Below are 19,468 nucleotides of genomic sequence, written 5' to 3'. Positions count from 1 at the left end.
CACGCGGCCATCGCAAATGGACCAGGGGCCAGGGCTCGCTGTGCGGCTGGCCCGGGCATCACTCCCGCTCTTCTTGCGCTTCGACTTGTACTCACTAGTACAACTCCTGTTACTTCGGAGGAAAAGAGCATCCTGTTGTCTCCCTTCCTCATGACCACGTGGGCCCACGGGGTATCCTGAGCGGGGAAGCCAGAACCTCTCACAACTGTCCACCGCCCTGCGGCCCCACACCCAAAGCTGGCTTAACCAGCTGCTGGCCATGAGCCATGTTCTTCCCACATCAAGGCTCCAGTCGGCATGTGGTATGTCATTTCGTACAAATATGAAAAGTCTTTCAAAGTGATTCCACTTGGTATCTGTTTAAACCATTCTGTATGTGAAACAGTCACCCCCAAAAAAAGAAAAAAATATTATTTGTAAAAAAAATATTTCATTATAACAATTTGAAAATTGTTTCTACTTCTGGGGGTTAAGACGGTGCACAACATGATGCAGTAAATATTTTAATTCCACATAGTGCTCCAGGTAGGAGAGGTCAGCTTTACTGAGGAACATTAATAGGAAATATATTATTTTTTAAGCAGAAGGAATATGTCTTCATTATTGGCCCACATTTTCAAAGGTAGAACATATTTAGTCTTTGGTTTTTCTGTATTATTTATTCTATTTATATTCAATCACTATGCCGTTTTTTTCAAAACTGTGCTTGCAGCGAGGACGGTTATTAAGAAAAGACGGCATTTTACTCAGTGCTGGAGGTAAGAGTTACCCTTACTGTCACTGCCTCTCCAGTACCTGCGATGCCGGGCACTGCGCCCAGCCAGCCCAGCACTGACGTGCGCGGCAGGAAGGCAGGAGCTGGCCGGGTGTGCGGGACTCGGCTCCAAAGCTGGCCCACTCCACGCTCAGGCATCCCCAGTGCTTTCCCACCCAGGCCCAATGCAGTCGGCACCTACCCACTTGGAGTGTCTCCTGGAGGTTTTCATGCAGGGTCCGAGTGTCAAAACCTTAGGGAAAAAACTTAGAAAAACCCTGAAGTTATAGGTCTTAAAAGTGTTCTTGTACTTCCTGTGTCATTCCACTCCTGCCACACTTCACGGCGCCACCTGTGACAGCGTGAACCAGAAGCTAACAGACTGTACTATCAAACTGGACCCCATGCCCCGCACAGAGCCCATCACCCCTAGGCTTTTAACCAATATTGTGAAAGAATGAACTGTGGAGGGAGTGAGAATGCACTCAGTGCTCCGGGGCTAACTGGATTTGCATGGTGATGAGAACACATTCCTAAAGTCCTTTTCTTCTAACTGAAGAGTGGCTCTTCTGCAGGACAGATGAATTCATACCTTCTGCTCTTGAGCAGAGAAACCAGAAAGGACAGACTTTATTAACATAATCAAAAGCCACCAGCCCCGCTCACCCCAGTGTACTTGCCACGGTGGGGAGCGTGGACATCTTGCAAACACATCGTCCCGGAGGAGCAGGGCCAGGAAGCAGCGCACAGAGCCTCGGGCAACAAGCAACAACGCTGCAAGAGGCAGACCTTTCAAAGTGGCGATGGCACAGGATGGCAACGTGAACACCACCTCTACCTCACACTCCTTGAAAACGAAAACTGAACCAAGGTGACTCCCTCTGAATCATGGGAAAACACTGGGTTATCACAGGGAAAGGCATGCCAGCAGCTGTGGCAGAGGCTGTTTTAAAGAATGCACCTTGTTGATCTTCTAGTCCTCCTGACCCATTGTCATTTTCAGTTACAAATCATTCATGTGCAGCACATGAGGCTCCAGACACAGGACAAAAACACATTTTCCCCCTGGGGGGTGGGGGCGGTAACTGATGTCAATAGCTGCAGCTGTGACTGTATAATTACCTGTTTGCACTGACGTGGCCCACAGTTTAGATTTAATAGGTCAGATGACAATGCACAAAATGCACTTAGCCTATGATTACCCCTTTTCAAACATTCTCTCACTCGCAACTTCGACCCTGGGAACATAGCAGGCACAGACTTAGGTCAATAAGAAACACTGGCCAACACAATAGGCCTTGCCTCAAACAGCGCTGTTGACAGACACCAGCACAAAGGAGATGAATGGAGGCCCCCTCAGTCTCACCCAGAGGGAAGAATGAGTCAGTGTACTGCCGCTTTGGGGCTGTTTGTACAGTGTATGCCGCTTTTGTCCTCGGCCACTGTTCACAGCTCAATGGGGCGACACAGCCGAGGAAGTGAGAGCGGAAGGACCTCCACCTCTTCCCTGCGGCCAGCAGTGGGGCCACATGCACGTGACAGGCCCAGTGAGAGCGGGGAAGTCTACAGCTACAGCTCCTCCCACCCCACCTCACCGGAGGAGAGTGATTTTTGAGTTAAAGTACAAAGAATGTATTACTTAGGGTGCCTAGAAAAGTCACTATTAGCTTGATATTAATATAGTTGTTGACTGAATTATTGTTCACTTGGCTTCTGTCATATATCTCCTACTTCTTTTTCAAATGCTTGTGTTACATGCAAAGAGAAATCAGGACTGACTCAAAGAAGGAACCAAAGTAATGCAGCCAGGACTCAGCAGACACAGCTGGATCCAGGCCAGCAAGCAGGTGAGGAGGCGGAATCCGGGCAGGGCCGCAGCAGCCGGGCTGGCAGTGGCGTTTCACCCGAGTATATCAATGCTGTACTGTCCCAAGTATATGCACACCTCTCTTCATGCCTCCTTCCCAGGTAAAGGGGTGTAACAATAAGGAACCCAACCCAGGGGTAAATGGAATCCAAGATAACTCAGGGAGGGTGGACAGACAGCTCAAAGCGGAAGACGGTGTGCTTCACACTGGCCAGGGAAACGGAGCTAGAGCGAGGGACGAGCGCCAGCGCTGAACGAAATGTCAAAGACATCTCGGCAGGACTGCATCTGCATTTAACGTACATATGTTCTGGAATTAGACTGTGTTCAAGTTCTGGTTCTACTAACTACTAGCTGTGTATCAGCCCTCCAGTTCTTAATTTTGACATCTATAAAATGGCATGTCTATCCATTCCTTTATTCAAAAAATAACTGGCTCGGTCGGTTGGAGCATCATCCCATACACCGAAAGGCTGCAGGTTTGAGTCCCCGTCAGAGCACATACCTAGGTTGCGGGTTCGATCCCAAGACAGGGAGTGTACAAAAGGCAACCTATTGATGTTTCTCACATTGATATTTCTCTGACTGTCTGGCTCTCTCTAAAATCAATGAAAACATATCCTCGAGTATCAATCAATCAATAAACAAATATTGAGGCAATACTAGTACCTACTTCATTGGTTGCCGTGACGATAAAATAAATTAATACACGTGAGGTACCAAGAGGAGGACCCGGCATTGCAAGGTGCCTATACTGAGCGCCAGCACTCTGAGTCCATGAGGACTTCTCTCTGACCAGAGGCTGTTTTTAATGGTCTCTAGTAAATAGATGAAGTCAAGCTTTGTGGGTGCCACACAGGTAACACAGCTACATATAGAATACACATGTCTATTAATATTAAAACTTTAAAAAAAAGTATATGATTTGAATTTTCTCCTAAATCTACATCAATGTACACCTAATAATTCCCCCTAAGGAAGAAAACAAAGACGAACATTAATTAAGTGCTTGCTATTCTAGGGGCCAGATAGTCTTCTAAGTGATTTATCTAAAATACTATTATTTTTGCAGTGAAGAAAATGAAAAATCGGGCATTAAGTAACTTGCTTATGATTACACTGTTAAGTAAGCAAACCCAGGCAATCTGACTTCTGACCGATACTGTGCTCAAAGCACTACATGATTCTGTCTCATTAATATTCCTGTGAGAGCATCTATACTGACTGGCTAAGTTGTACTATCCTTATTCTTGGACTTAGCAAAGAAAGAAGTCACTTTCTTAGAAGCTTCTGACGTAGAATAAAACCATATATCCACAGCAGCCTCAGAAACGATGATTTACTATGAAATAAAATATGCATAAGGAATGTCCTTTTATCCTTTTGAAGAACAGGCAGCTGCTGACCACATCTCGTCTAGCAGGAGTTCAAAAAGTAAAGTTTTTTAAATGCCTTCATAAAGCCTCATCACCACACAACCTTAATTAGTTTCATGCATATGAATTCAATCTTTCTTACATGTTAATATATCTGTAATGATTCTGACAATGCAAAAAAGTTAATTAGTGAAAAATAACTGCTTTGAGAATAAATACTTTAACCAGATAAGTGATTACTTAAAAGTAAAAAAGTCCCCCATTTCAGCAACCGTCGGAGTGCCTCTGCATGTTTAAATCTCTCTGTGGTGCTTATTCTCAGCTGGTCTGCCCAAGACCCCTGAGCATCAGCTCTGGTCCCCCTTTCGGCCCCGCTTCCTCTCCAACAAGACGGAAGAAACTATCTGAGCCAAGAGAAACTCGCCAAACTGCAGGCACAGTGCGTATGGGTGGGAAAGGAACTGCTCGTAGAAAGAAGGAGGTAGTTCACAGACCAGCGAAAGCAGCAGATGATAAAAACTTCAGTTCCCCCTGAAGAAGTCAGGGGTGACAATATCCCTGGTGCTGAAGGGGTAAATATGTTCACAAACCATGACAGGCCATGCTGAGACAGAGCAGCCCACAGAAGTGCTACCTTGCATCTTAAACCAGCTCGGCAGGCAATCTGACTGGTGTAAGGAGACTGGCTGAAGCTCTGCCCAATCTGTGGGTGGAAAAGCACCGCTCCCTACTGGAAAGGATGATGATGACGAAGTTCCAGATCATGTGAGGATTTTGATGAGGCTTTCAAGAATGAAGCAAACTGAACTGAGTCACCTCTGAAGAAGATAAACTTGAAGAAGTTTCTGGGAGCTGCTATTTTACATTATGACTGCTTTTTCAAATTTTGTTTATGGATCTAATAAAATCTAGAGCTCTAATATTTTTTTAGCCCAACGCCCCTGGAAACTGCAGCTCTTTTCAGTTTCTGCTCATATATAAACTAGAGGCCCGGTGCACGACATTTGTGCACTGGGGGGTGTGGGGGTCCCTCAGCCCGACTTGCACCCAGTCCAATCTGGGAGCCCTAGGGGAGCCCTCTCCAATCTGGGAGTTTCTGTCTGTCTTTGCAATCATATGAGTGAATTGTCTGAGACCCCAACTCAGTTTGGTTTGTTGCTCACAGAATAATAGAGGCCTTTTTTTTTCTTTGCTTCATTGGTGGAGATTTCCCGGAAGTTTTAGAATATCTTCCCTTTAATTTTGCTAGACACTCTGATTTTACTTATGTCTCTCACCTTTGCTTTCCCTCCATCCCCCACCGCAACAGTAACTTGCTCCAGACTCACTTTGCTCTACTGTCTAGGACAGTGGTCGGCAAACTGCAGCCCCTTGAGTGTGGCTCTTCCACAAAATACCATGTGCGGGCGCACACGTACAGTGCGATTGAAACTTTGTGGCCACACTCAAGGGGCCAAAGAGCCGCATGTGGCTTGCGAGCCGCAGTTTGCCGACCACTGGTCTAGAAGATCCATCTGCCACCAGAACTACGATTCCCAGAATTCCTGGGCTCCCCGCGCTCTTGGTTTTCCCTTTCTGCTCTGTCTTCGTTCCACGGCCTCCCACTCTGCCAAGTCCTCCAAGTCGCCAATTCTCCCTCTCTGCTCTCCATCTGGCGGCTTTGGGAGCCAAGTTCCCCAAGCCACTCCACTCTCTGCCGGCTCTCCCGCTCTGCTCTCCGCCCAGTGCCTGTGTATGCAAATTAACCCATCATCTTTGTTGGGTTAATTTGCATACTCACTCCTGATTGGCTGGTGAGGCTAGCAGAGGGATGGTCAATTTACATGTTTCTCTTTTATTATATAGGATCATTCTTTGCACCCAAGTAAGCTGAAAAGGCTTGGGAATAAAGTTTGAAACAAGTTGATAAAGTTCTTTGCCTAGAAGTAAGTAAGAAAGTAAATAAATAAACAAATAAATAAGGCTATCTATCTCTCTGGTACACGTATTTGTTGGTCAACAGAACAGCAATACCAACCAAGAACCATGTCAGAAGTTAAGTAAAAATTTGCACTAATTTAAAAGTTCATTCCATATGACTAATTTCATTTATTCGTCAAAATCTTAACTTGTAAATTATATACAAATAGAGCATAAAAATCACATGAAAATTGGCAAAGTTGTTCAAGTGTACTATCCTATCTAATAAAGAGGGAATATGCAAATTGACCATCCCACCATCACAAAGATGGTGGCGCCCAGTCCCCTCAGCCCCACCGGAGTCTCCAAGTCCTTTCAGCTGAGCCGGGGGGCAGCAGGCGCATGATGTGGCCAGACCCACCCTCAGCCCCCCAGCTGCCCAGAGCCAGTCCAAGGCGCAGGCAAGCCTCGGATGTCGGCTGCCCAGCTGCCCAGGGCGGGCTCAAGGTGCAGGCAAGCCTCGGATATCGGCTGCCCAGCCGCCCAGGGCCGGCCGAGGCCTCTAGTATAACATAATATATATTAGTATAGCACTTTACTTCTTAAAAACTAATTTTTTAAATAGCCTGCAGTTTTCCTGGCTTTAGTCCTTTCATCATTCATAAAAAGAATATTTGATTAGCACAGTATAATCTGTATACTATGTAAAATGTGACTAATATTATTTCATTACTAGAGGCCCAGTGCACCAGTGGGGTCCCTCGGCCTGGCCTGCAGGATCAGGCCGAAACTCACTCTCTGACATTCCCTGAGGGGTCCCGGATTGCGAGAGGGTGCAGGTCAGGTCAAGAGACCCCACCAGTGCACAATCAGGGCTGGGGACGGATGCGGGAGGTTGGCCAGCCGGGGAGGGACCTCGGGAGGGCTCCAGGGCATGTCCAGCCCATCTAGCTCAGTCCTGATGGGCCAGACCCCAGCAGCAAGCTAATCTACCTTAGGAGCGTCTGCCCCCCGGTGGTCAGTGCAGGTCATAGTGAGCAGTTGAGCAGCCTTGGCATATCATTAGCATATTACGCTTTGATTGGTTGAACGGACAACCAGATGACCACACACTTAGCATACTAGGCTTTTATTATATAGGACTAGAGGCCCAGTGCACAAAATTTGTGCACGGGGGTGGGGGGGGGTCCCCTCAGCCCAGCCTGCACTCTCTCCAATCTGGGATCCCTTTCACAATCCAGGACCGCCGACTCCTAACCGTTCACCTGCCTGCCTGCCTGCCTGATTGCCCCTAACCACCTCTGCCTGCTGGCCTGATGCCCCTAACTGCTCCCCTGCCAGCCTGATCACCCCTAACCACCTCTGCCTGCTGGCCTGATTGCCCCTAACTGCCCTCCCCTGCTGGCTTGATCACCCCTAGCTGCCTCTGCCTCGGCCCCCGCCACTGTGGCTTTGTCTGGAAGGACGTCCAGAAGACGTCCAGTCTAATTAGCATATTACCCTTCTATTAGTATAGATAATAAACTTTCTATCTTACTTTGTATTGATTAGGACCCTTCTTTAACTAGGCTATCCCAAGGTATAGTTTTTCATCTTGGAAGGTATTCATTTTGATTCTTTGACTCCAATATACACATCCTTTTCTAAAAATTGCTGAGCAATCTTGATTCCCAAATGCTATGGACTGAACTTTTCTTCTCCCTCTCCCTCCAAATTCATATAGTAAATCCTAACACCCAAAGTGCTAGTATTAGGAGGTGGGCCTTTGGGGTGATTATATTACAAGGGAGGAGCCCTTATACATGGGATTAGTGACCTTATAAAAGAGGACCCAGAGAGCTCCCTCCTCCCTTCTGCCCTGTGAGAACATGGTGTGAAATCGGCAGTCCATGAACCAGGAAATGGGTCCTTACCAGACATGGAATTGGCTAGTGCCTAGATGGTGGGGCTTCCTTGCCATCAGAACTGTGAAATAAATGCTTGGTGTTTAAGGCATCTCATATAAGGTATTCTAAGAGCCCAAACAGGGCAAGACACTGAATAAGTTCCATTTTCTCTATATTCATAAACTGACTACAAAACTTGGCAAGAATCAAAGAATCATTTGAAAAGGAAGGAAAAGAACCTAAAAACCAGAGCCCTGAATTAAATGTATAGAGATATACTGGATATGTACTTGAACATGTAGTGGATATGTACTACTGTGTTTCCCACCCGAAAGTGCTCATTCTGGTAACACTCAATCCAAATGCCTACACTGGAAGAAAAAGACGAAGGCCCAGCCTGTAATCCTACTATGCTGTCTGAGGCCAAGTCCTTTTCAATACTGGTAGGCCTGGGGAGCCTGATAGCGCCTCCTGGAACATATCTTCTGACCACAGCCAAGAAAGAATGAGAGCAGGAAGCACCAGTGTGCGGATACAGGCTGTTGGCTCCCAGAAACAGAGATTAACTTAAACTAGCTTAGGAAGAAAGAGAGGAAACATGGATTTATTACAGGATACATGGGAGCCTTGGGAAACCCCAAAGCAGATTCTAGAAGGGCTGCGCCCAGACACTGAGAGCCATGAGACTCGGGCAGTGATGTGTATCTTCCCTTCCCCGTCCCGTCTTCACTCTCGTGTCTGCATAATCCTCCCGCTTCCTCTGAACCAGCTTTCTCTGTTCTCTAGTCAGCATGGTATATAAGGCTGCTCAAGGCCTTTGACTATACAAGTTAAAGCCCCAGACATGTGAATAGACTAATAGTTTCTCTTTCTTTTGTTCCCATTCCCAAATCCAAGGGATAGAACTTGAATTGGTCCCAGCTCAGTTCAAGTACCCGCCCTGGTCTATCAGGTGGAAAAGGCCTCACGGTTTGGACACGGCCGCACAGACCACAGTTGGGGTGGTCAAGGAAGCTGGAGGTGCTGTGTGTGCTGGAAACTGGGAAAGGCCCTCAGCATAAAGAGGAAACAAGTGCGACTCTTGGACTGCCTTCTGATGGGACACTCACAGCGACCTGTGCACTGCAGTAGGGGTCAAGTTGCATCATGGAGGTTGAAGGCACTGACCAAGGCCTTAGGTTGGGGATGGGATGCCACTGGGCCTCAGTCAAGGACATGGAGTTGCAGGAGAGTATGCAGCAGAGAGCAGTGTGCCAGCTCGGCCATAGGAAGCTGGCAGGTCACAGCTGTCAGGTGTCCACTCTCTTTGCAAGTGGCCAGCAAGGAGACTCCTCTGACAGACTGCTCAGCCCTTTCTCCCTGGAGCCCACCCTAAAAATCTTGAGTTTTTGTTTCCTATAGTAAACCCTCTGCCTGACCTCAAGTCAGCTATCTGAGACAACGTATTAGTATTATCCTGACTGCACAGACTTAAGTACGGTAGTATGGCCATCACTTAGGTAAAGCATGACTATCCACCTGTTTGCTCAGCCAATATTCCCAACACATCCTTTATCTTGATCTCCCTCCTACTTATTTACCTATTAGAGGCCCAGTGCATGAAGATTCGTGCAAGAATGGGCCTTCCTTCCCCTGGCTGCCGGCACCGCCTTCGCTCTGACCCAGAGCCGCCTTTCTGCCTTCGCTCTGGCCCGGAGCCACCTTTCCACCTTCCCACGCTGCCCAGAGGCCCGTCCACCCGCTCAGTGCCTGTGTATGCAAATTAACCCACCATCTTTGTTGGGTTAATTTGCATACCCACTCCTGATTGGCTGGTGGGCATCATGAAAGTATGGTCAATTTGCATCTTTCTCTTTTATTAGTGTAGATTAGTCTTATTCTAAAATATCTTTTTAATCAGTCCCCCACCCCATTCCAGCAACAAAGCCATGGTCTTCAAGATCTTATCTCTTCTGAATTTTTAGAATAGCTTTCTAATTGATCTTCCTGCCTCCAAATCTCCAATATTTTTGTACTAGCTTCAATAATTTCCATTTTAAAGAAAAGTACTGTCCTTGTCATACCCCATGCTTAAAATTCTCTCCTAGCTCCTCACAGCAGAGGGCCCCACTGTGCCTTTCTATCCACCAGAAACACCTAGACTCCTGGCCTTCACCTTGACTTTTGGAATCAGAATCTCCTAGAGCAGGGCTTAGGAATGTGCCTTTTTAATGAGCTCCCTGCTTGATTCTGAGGGAGCCAGTCCTGCATCCATCTTTGGATCTGTGTCTTGGGACTGCTCTATAACAAAAAGTCAGAACCGACTCCCTGAACAGAGTGCCAGTCAATTCACAATCTGATTCCAACCTACTTCCCAGTCTTATTCCCTCCTACTCTCCCTGCCCAGCTCTTCCTTTCATACTGCTGGGCATCCAAGCATCTGCTGTCAGCTCCTCTCTACTTAGGAAGCTTCTTCTCAATTTTTAGGAGTCAGGTCAGATGTTACTTCCTCTGAGAAGCCTTCCTTGACTGCCTTTAGCATTTATTCATGACTTAGAATTTAAGAAGCAGTCTGTGTGGTGGTTAACAATACCAACCCTGCAACCACACTGTCAAGGTTGGAAACTAATGAGTGAGGAACACATGGCCTTGAACAAGTCACTTAGCCTCTCTGTGCCCTTAGTTGCCTGCATTGTAAAATAGGAATAATAACAGTGTGTGCCCAATATAATTGTGAATTAGTGAGCTAATACATGCAAAATATTTGCCTGGATTATAGCAATTAGTCATTATGTTAGCTTCCAATCAATTTAAAAATTCCCTTTCTTACTTGTGGTACAAAACTTTAAAAAAAGTAATTTAACAATATAACTTACTTTCATTTACTTCTCAAAAGGTGACTGAGGATGATCTACTAAATCTATTTAAGGAAAAAAGTCATTTCTATGGAAAAGATTTAGATTGTCTTTTGAAGTCATTCACTAGACAGGCAGAAACAATTTGGAAATCTGAGCTATCAATTTGATTTTCAAAGAAGTAGGAAGTATTGGTTCTAGCTTTGGGTCATTATTTTCTAAATAAATAAATAAAGAACAAAAAAATCTGGAATGAAATCTCAGAGCAAAATTTTCATCACTTATAACACCGAAATTTTAGCCAAATATATATTTCAAAAAATCTTATAGGTTTTCAAAATAACTAGAAACAATACAAAACCTTTTTTATGAACCCTGCCCTTTCTCTAAATTTCTAAAGTAATACCTGAAATGGACAAGGCAGAGCAATAGGAGAACCTGGCCATCTGCAACAAGAGGAAAGCATGATTGTGCAAGGAGAGAAGTAAACAGGAAAACTCAGTTGGTGCTCGGATCTAAAGTGAACAGCTGGGATATTACTAGGTGGACTCTTATTTTTTCTTATTTTGCTTCTTAAGTATCAGCTATTCAGGTGGAAAGGATAGAAACAGGATACAGCAAGATGTGGAAACAAGAGTCAGCTCTTCCAAAGAACACCCTCTCCTTGGATCTCCTCACTTACTCAGCAAATACTGACAGAGCAACTACTACTGTACATTCTTGGACACAGCAGTAAAAAAAAAAAAAAAAAAAAAAAAAAAGAGCCAGGCACCTTATCATGGGGACAACCTCTATCTTCCACCAAGGTCAGCATCCTTACGCACTGTCATCAGGACCACATGGCTCCAACTCCAAACTGCCACTAGAAGACTCCAATAGATAAAACCTATCTTGTTCCCATTTCTCTAGATCAGCGGTTCTCAACTTGTGGGTCGCGACCCCTTTGGGGGTCGAACGACCTTTTCACAGGGGTTGCCTAAGACCATCGGAAAACACATATATAATTACATATTGTTTTTGTGATTAATCACTATGCTTTAATTATGTTCAATTTGTAACAATGAAATTGGGGGTCACCACAACATGAGGAACTGTATTAAAGGGTCGCAGCATTAGGAAGGTTGAGAACCACTGCTCTAGATCATGGTTCTTTAGGTCCAGGGGTGTGTTAGGAGAGTCTGTGAACCCCCTAATATTGCATGCAAATGTGTGCATAAATATACATGCATAAGTTTGCCTACATAGACAAGGTGCTTTCACTTATTCTAAAGTGGGCCATGACCCCAAAAGCCTAAATAGTCCCTGCTCTAGGGGTAGGGAAATTCCTACAACTCTGTCCTATTAAAAGGACTGCTGCCATATTCCAACCAGAGAACATTTGCTAAATTCCTTATCTGACAATTTATAGCAAGATGATCAACAATTTCATGACCAACAAATTATGTTCTGTGCATCTAAATTCCGTCCTCTAAAATTTTCAGCACCTACAATCTAGTTGGTCTGCTACACAAAGACTTCTTCCAAAAAAAACTGTTTATAGAACCTGGGCTCTGTCAACTCTTGCAATAGAATCCTTGCGTATGACTGAACCACAGAAAAATAACTCCTTAATTTGTGATTAGAAAGAGCACTGCACACAGCCTACAGTGGGTGGCATGAAACTATCACAATTATAAAGCAACCAAGCAAATAACACACTATGTCTACAACAGATAAAATGTTGTAAATCCAAAACACACACTGCTATAAATAAAGTCAGCGGTTACTTGCTGGGGCCCTCTGACTAGCATTGCAGTGACCAGGGCTGCTCTTAGCATGCTTCGTAACGGAGTAACTGACGCTATGTGACAGTAGAGTAGACTCTGTGGCACCACATGCATTGTTTGGGCTAAGAAATGAGGTGAACTGCACTGTACAGTAACTTTGGGAAAATGCTCTTTAATACAAACAATGAGCTTCCCTTTAGAAGCCACCATAGGGGAGAAGAGGGCCACAGGCTGAGTCCCGCTGAATCAGCAGGCCTGCAATGTGGGAACCGTTGAAGAAGAGCAATCAGTGTGCCTAAATGCGTATTTGTTGACAGCTGTAATCAGATCATTCCGCAAAATTAAAATCATAGATTTCAGAACTGGGAAGGCTCTAAGAAAATCAACAAGACAATGGGACTGAGGATCAAAGAGGATGTGTGAATTGCTCAAGTTGACAAAACTAGAACAGAAAAAAAAATGAGTCTCTTGACTCACTTATGTTGCCATTCTTACACAGAAAAGGTTTTTTTATTAATATATAACTCACACACCATACAATTCACCCATTTAAAGTTTCACCTATTACCACAATCAATTTTTTAAGACGTTTATTACTCCAAAAAGAAACTCTGTACCCTTTAACCATCATCCCTGGCAACCACTAATCTACTTTATACTTCCAAATATTTGCCTATTCGGGACACTTCTCAGACATGAAATCATACAGCATGTAGCCCTTTGTGACTGGCTCCTCTCACTGGCATGCATGATGCTTTCAAGGTGGTCATGCTGTGTCATGTATCAGTACTTCACTCCCTTTTAGGACTGAATAATATTCCATTGTATGGACTATATACACAAACACACATGTTTTGTTTACTAATTCATCAGTTGGTAGATATTTGAGTTGTTTCCACCTTTTGGTCATTATGAATAATACAGATATGAACATTTGTGAACAAGTTTGTTTTTTGTGTTGTTTTTTTTTTTAATTGATTTAAAAGAGGAAGAAAGAGACAGAGAAAAACATCGAAGTGAAAGAGAAACAGATTGGTTGCTCTGACTGGGGATCGAACCTACAACCTGTTATGTGCCCTGACTGGGAAATGAACCCAGAACCTTCTGGTTCACTCAACCAACTGAGCCACACCAGCCAGGGCTGTGTACAAGTTTTTGAATGAACATGTTTTCATTTCTTTTGGGCACATACCTAGGAGTGGAATTGCTGGGTCATATGGTAACTCTGTTTAAGTATTTAAGGAACTGCCAAAGTATTTTTCAAAGTGGCTGCACCATTTACATCCCCACCCATCAGAAAGTTCTTGATTTTAAAATCACAACTAATCAGATCATGAATACAAACTCCTTATTTTCTGCTAATAGATAACTGAAGAAAAAAACCACACACTATTTTTACATGAAATTCAGATGCAGAGTTTAGAACACAGAGAGCTTTAAAATGCTATTTTAAAAAGGGTTACCATGTAGTAAATATCCCCTTCATTACTTAAACCATATGAAAGTATTATACATGGGCTACAGATACATGTCAAACATTCTACAATACTGGGAAATCTTAAACATAAATAAAAAAAGGACAAATCAAATATTCTCAAAAACTAAATTAGAATTTATCTAGTCAGGTGATATCTACATACTTTCACTCATTAGAAAAAAAATCTTTAAGATAAAAAGCTGATGAGTAGGGTATTCAACGGCTACATAAATGCAGTATGCTGATTTGGAAAATAAAAGCTAGCATCTACAACCATATAAAAACATTAAAGAGCTATTGTCTAATGTTTTGGTAAGTAATTTGGGGACAACAACTTTATAAACTATGCAGAAAACTATATTCTGAACAAGGGACTTTGCTTTCTTTTATCAGGCGTGCTTTCTGGGTAGCAAAGAAATCAATTAAACCATAAACAAACAAAAATCTGAGACTAGATGAAAAAACTAGAAGGACATTCACCAAAATGATTGGTAGATGTTTGAAGGTTGTGGGTTTTTTTGGTGTGTGTGTGTGTGTGTTTTTAGTTTTAGCAGTATATTTTTAAATTGAGATATAACTGACATAGAACATTAATTTCAGGTGTACTATATAATGACCTGAGATATGTATATACTGTGAAATGACTACCACAATTAGTCTAGCTCACATTCATCACTACACACAGTTTTAACATAACAGAACACATGCATTTGATGATATTTACAATGACAAATGTACATATACTTTTTCTACTTTCTTTTCTATTATAAAAATGCAACTAGAGCCCGGCTGGTGTGACTCAGTTGTTGAGCACAGACCTATGAACCAGGAGGTCACGGTTCGATTCCTAGTGAGGGCACATGCCCAGGGCTGCAGGCTTGATCCCCAGTGTAGGGTATGCAGGAGGCAGCTGATCAATTATTCTCTCTCATCATAGATATTTCTCTCTCACTCCCTCTTTTCCTTTCTGAAATCAATATATATTTTAAATGCAACTAGAAATATTTTGCTTGGTTAATTATCTAATTCAAAAAAATGAACCTGAAAATAGAACTGTCCTATATAATATAAGCTTAATATGCAAATTGTCCCCTCGACTAGGAATTCGACCAGGAGTTCAACCAGGGGGCAGGGCTGGCGGCGGCAGTAATTAAAATTATTTGATAATATCTCTGATAAGTGATTTGGTATAACAGAAATCAGAGTGTGGCCTAAGATCAACTATGGCTTATACTTAACTAGAGGCCCAATGCACAATATTTGTGCAAGGGGCTCAGCCCTTGCAGCTGCGGCAGCTGCCTTGGCCCTCTCAGCCCCAGCTTCATCCAGAAGGTTGTTCAGCTGTCCGGTCTAATTAGCATATTACGCTTTTATTATTATAGACTAGAGGCCCGGTGCACGAAATTCGTGCACTTGGGGGGCGGGCGGTTCCCCTCAGCCGGGCCTGTGCCCTCTCACAGTCTGAGAGCCCTTGGGGGATGTCTGACTGACGGCTTAGGCCTGCTCCCCGCGGGAAGTGAGCCTAAACTGTCAGTCAGACATCCTTAGTGCTTTTGTGGAGGCAGGAGAAACTCCTGCCACCACCGCTACGCTCGCCAGCTGTGAGCCCAGCTGCTGACTGAGCGGTGCTCCCCCTGTGGGAGCGACCACCAGGGGGCAGCTCCTGCGTTGAGCGTCTGCCCCCTGGTGGTCAGTGCGTGTCATTGCAACCAGTCATTTGCTATTCGATCAATTTCCATATTAGCCTTTTATTATATAGGACTAGAGGCCTGGTGCACGAATTCATGCATGGGTGGGTCCCTCAGCCTGGCCAGTGATCAGTACCGATGGAGGGGGTGAGGGGCTGGCCAGGGGGAGGGGCCGCAGGAGGTTGGCGGGCTGCGGGAGGTTGGCTATGGGAGCGCACTGACCACCAGCGGGCAGCTCCTATGTTGAGCGTCTGCCTCCTGGTGGTCAGTGCACATCATAGCAACCGGTTGACTGGCTGTTTGGTTGTTCAGTTGTTTGGTCGCTTAGGCTTTTATACATATAGACTAGTGGCCCGGTGCATGAAATTCATGCACAGGCGGGGGGGGGGGGGCCCCTCAGCCCAGCCTGCACCCTCTCCAATCTGGGACACCCCTCTCGCAATCCAGGACCGCTGGCTCCTAACCGCTCACCTGCCTGCCTGCCTGCCTGATTGCCCCTAACCACTCTGCCTGCCGGCCTGATCGCCCCTAACTGCCCCCTCCCCCACCAGCCTGCTTGCCCCAACTGCCCCCCCCCCGCCAGCCTGCTTGCCCCAACTGGCCCCCCCACCAGCCTGCTTGCACCCAACTGCCCCTCCCACCAGCCTGATCACCCCCAACTGGCCTCCCCTCCTGGCCTGATTGCCCCTCTGCCTCGGCCCCATCACCATGGCTTCGTCCAGAAGGTCTCCGGGAAGGTCTCCCTGTCTAATTAGCATATTACCCTTTTATTAGTATAGATAGAGGCCTGGTGTATGGGTGGGGGCTGGCTGGTCTGCCCTGAAGGGGGTCCCGGATCTGGGTGGGGTCCCCTTGGGGGGCATGGCCGGCCTGGATGAGGGGCTTGGGGGGGTTTGCAGGCTGGCCACACCCCCTTCAAGGTGGGGGTCTCTGTTGGGGGGCATGGCCAGCCTGGGTGAGGGGCTGAGGGCCGTTTACAGGCTGGCCACACCCCCATTGAGGCCCCCGCTGGGGCGGGGCGTGGCTGGCCTGGGCGAGGGACTGAGGGCCGTTTGGGGGTGGTTTGCAGGCCGCCCAAGGCCCTGGTTTTGTCCAGAAGGGCGTCCAGAAGGTCTCCCGGTCTAGTTAGCATATTACTCTTTTATTAGTATAGACTAGAGGCCTGTTGCATGAAGAGATTCGTGCAATAGGCCTTCCCTTCCCTTGGCTTCTGGCACCGGTTTGCCTCTGGCACCCAGGACCCAGGCCTTTGCTCTGGCCGGGCTCTGGCCAGAGCCGGCCCCAGAGCCGTCAGGCTTCGCTCTACAGCTTGGAGCCTAGGTATGCAAATTAATCACCATCTTTGTTGGGTTAATTTGCATACTCTCCTGACTGGCTGGTTAGTGTAGCCAAGGTACGGTCAATTTACATGTTTGTCTATTATTAGGTAAGATAATATTTCTTAATTATTTTACAAATGATTATTGCAACAAAAAGTTGTTGAAATGTAAAAAGAGATAGTAGAGGTGTGTTTGATTTGGCAAACATGTCATTTGTATTTTAAAAGAAACAGAAAGCTGTCCTCAGTGGACAGAGTGCTCGGGACTGCATCCCCACAATACCCTGTGTAGCAAGCTGGCTCCAACTCCTGCTCCACGGTACACTGCATTACTGACTCTGCATGCCTTTCGTAACTCCTCCAGCCTCGATCTCCAAGCCTACAAGAGTTAGTAGTGTTCCTGGCTCACAAGCCTCTTGGAGCTTACCCTTTCTCTACAAAAGTCAATGTAACTTATATCAACTATGGAAAAGACAGAATAAAAGAATAAGCTATGATTATGTATTTGAGAACTGAATAGAGAATTTGGATTATGACCTAATTTCACCCATTCTTCACCCTACCCCCATCTCTAGAAAAAAAACTACAAATAAATAAAACCACCAAAACAATAAATAAATAAATAAATAAATAAATAAATAAATAAATAAATAAAAAGCAGCTTCCAAGAATTGTGACATAATTTTCCAGAAAACGAAATCAGTGGATAGCCACCCTTAGGAAATGAGCAAAGAACAAACTCCATGTACTCATCAGTTAAATCATAATAATTAGAACAGAAAGAGGAAAAACTCATTACTTTAATTATGTATTATGTTTTCTTTACTATAGAAAGTTGAAAAATGTTATCAGAAATTATCTAAAACAAACATATCTTAGTCATTTCTAATATGAAAAGCATTCAGTTACTAATTTTTGCTTTGTTTTATATTTTTATTTGACTATAGGGCGGGACACACAACTTTACCTTCAAAATTCAGCCACCCTAAAAAGGTAAGTAATTATTCTGAAAAATGCAAAATACTGTTTATTCCTAACGTCTGCAGCGCCTTCCCCAGAGCCTGGGAGGGGCATCTTTCACAGGGCTAATCAAGGACAGGGAGGCTGAAATCTGGAAGAGGTTTCTAGAGTCTGTTTTCCAGACGAAGACATAGAAGCTGACTGTCCCTCCCACTGTCTTCCTTCGGGGAATGCAGACATGCTGCCCCAGAGACTCCGACACCTTGCTGCACCCAGAGCACAAGGCGCAGGGAGCCAGCCGGGTGCTGCCAAGTTGCTGAAGAGACCCCAGAATTCGTATACCAGGAAAATAAGTCTCCACATGTTGAAGCCACAGTCATCAAGCTTTCTGCCATGTGCAGGGAAACGAGGCTAAGTCATCTGGAAAGCCTCAGGTGCTCTGAGGCTCTCTCCTCACCTGTGAAGTAGGCATGTCAGTGAGGCACCGTGTACAGTGTCTGCCTGACATGTAGAAAAGGGTCAAAATGTAAGCCCTTCACGATAACGAAGACCATGGTGACCTCATTTAATTCCCACACCTATCATATGAAGTAAGTACTATTATTTCATTCACTCATTTTATTTTGTTTTCATTCATCCATTTTAAAGACAAGATAAGTGAGGCTCCCATGAAGTTAAGCAACTTGCCCAAGATCACACAATTAATATGTAGTAGATCCAGGATTCAAATTCAGAAATTCTCACTTCAGGGCCAATGATGCTTAGAAAAGCAACTCAAAATAGTAAGAGCTACCAGAAATGTGGGATGTTCAAGCTGGTGGGGAAGGCAGGCGTTGTGGGGACAGAATATGGAGACAGAAGGGTTTCCTGTAGGCAAAGTGTCAGACAAGGGTGCATTTGTCCCCTTATTTGTTCAATCTCTGGCAGAACATATACAAAAAACTGGGCTGAACTTAGAGAAAGGAGTGGAAATGGGTAGAACTATCAATAACTTAAGAGATGCAGATGACCCCATCTTACTTGCAGAAAGTGCAGTGATTTGAAATAACTTCTGATGAAAGTAAAAGAAAAAAGTGCCAAAGCAGGACTGCATTTGAACACCAAGAAGATAAAAATCTACCCTGGCTGTGCATAGAAGGGCTGCGGTTCAATTCCTGGTCAGGGCACATTCCCAGATTCTGGGTTCAATGCCCAGTCCAGGCGCGTGCAGGAGGCAATTGGATATCTCTCTTTCTCTCCCTCTCTCTCTCTCTCTCATCTCTCTCCCCGCCCCCTCCCTCTTCCTCTCTCCCCTTTCTACAATCAATGAAAATCATATCCTCAGGTGAGGATTAAAAAAAGATGACAAAATCTGACTACAGAAGAAATACACAACTTTAATATGGACAGTGAACACATTGAAATTGTTAAAGATTGCTTACCTTGGTTCACTCATCAATTCAAACGGAGATAGCAGCCAAGAAATCACAAGAAGGCTGAGATTCGAAAGGGCAGTAATGGAAGAATTGGAAAAGAAAACCTAATAATACACAGATGTATCAAGAGAGACCAAGCCAAAACCATCTACACCCTCATATTCCCAATTACTATGTATGGATGTGAAAGTTGGACAGTAAAGACTGATAGGAAAAAAATTCATTCAC

At 44.9% G+C, this 19,468-nt stretch overlaps 1 protein-coding gene and 1 pseudogene across 2 annotated transcripts in view; one reads left to right on the top strand and one right to left on the bottom strand.

The window, feature by feature from the left end:
- Positions 1 to 19,468, bottom strand: part of MRPS28 (mitochondrial ribosomal protein S28) — a 93,260-nt gene that overhangs the window by 40,938 nt on the left and 32,854 nt on the right. The window lies entirely within an intron of this gene.
- On the top strand, positions 3,989 to 4,803 carry LOC138993407 (transcription factor BTF3-like; annotated as a pseudogene).

The sequence above is a fragment of the Myotis yumanensis genome, unplaced genomic scaffold (genome assembly GCF_028538775.1).
Source record: "Myotis yumanensis isolate MYYU_CA2020_CCGP unplaced genomic scaffold, mMyoYum1.0.hap1 SCAF_15, whole genome shotgun sequence".
NCBI classification, from domain to species: domain Eukaryota; kingdom Metazoa; phylum Chordata; class Mammalia; order Chiroptera; family Vespertilionidae; genus Myotis; species Myotis yumanensis.
Note: the sequence above shows the minus strand (reverse complement) of the source record. Positions and strands in the feature narration are given on the sequence as shown.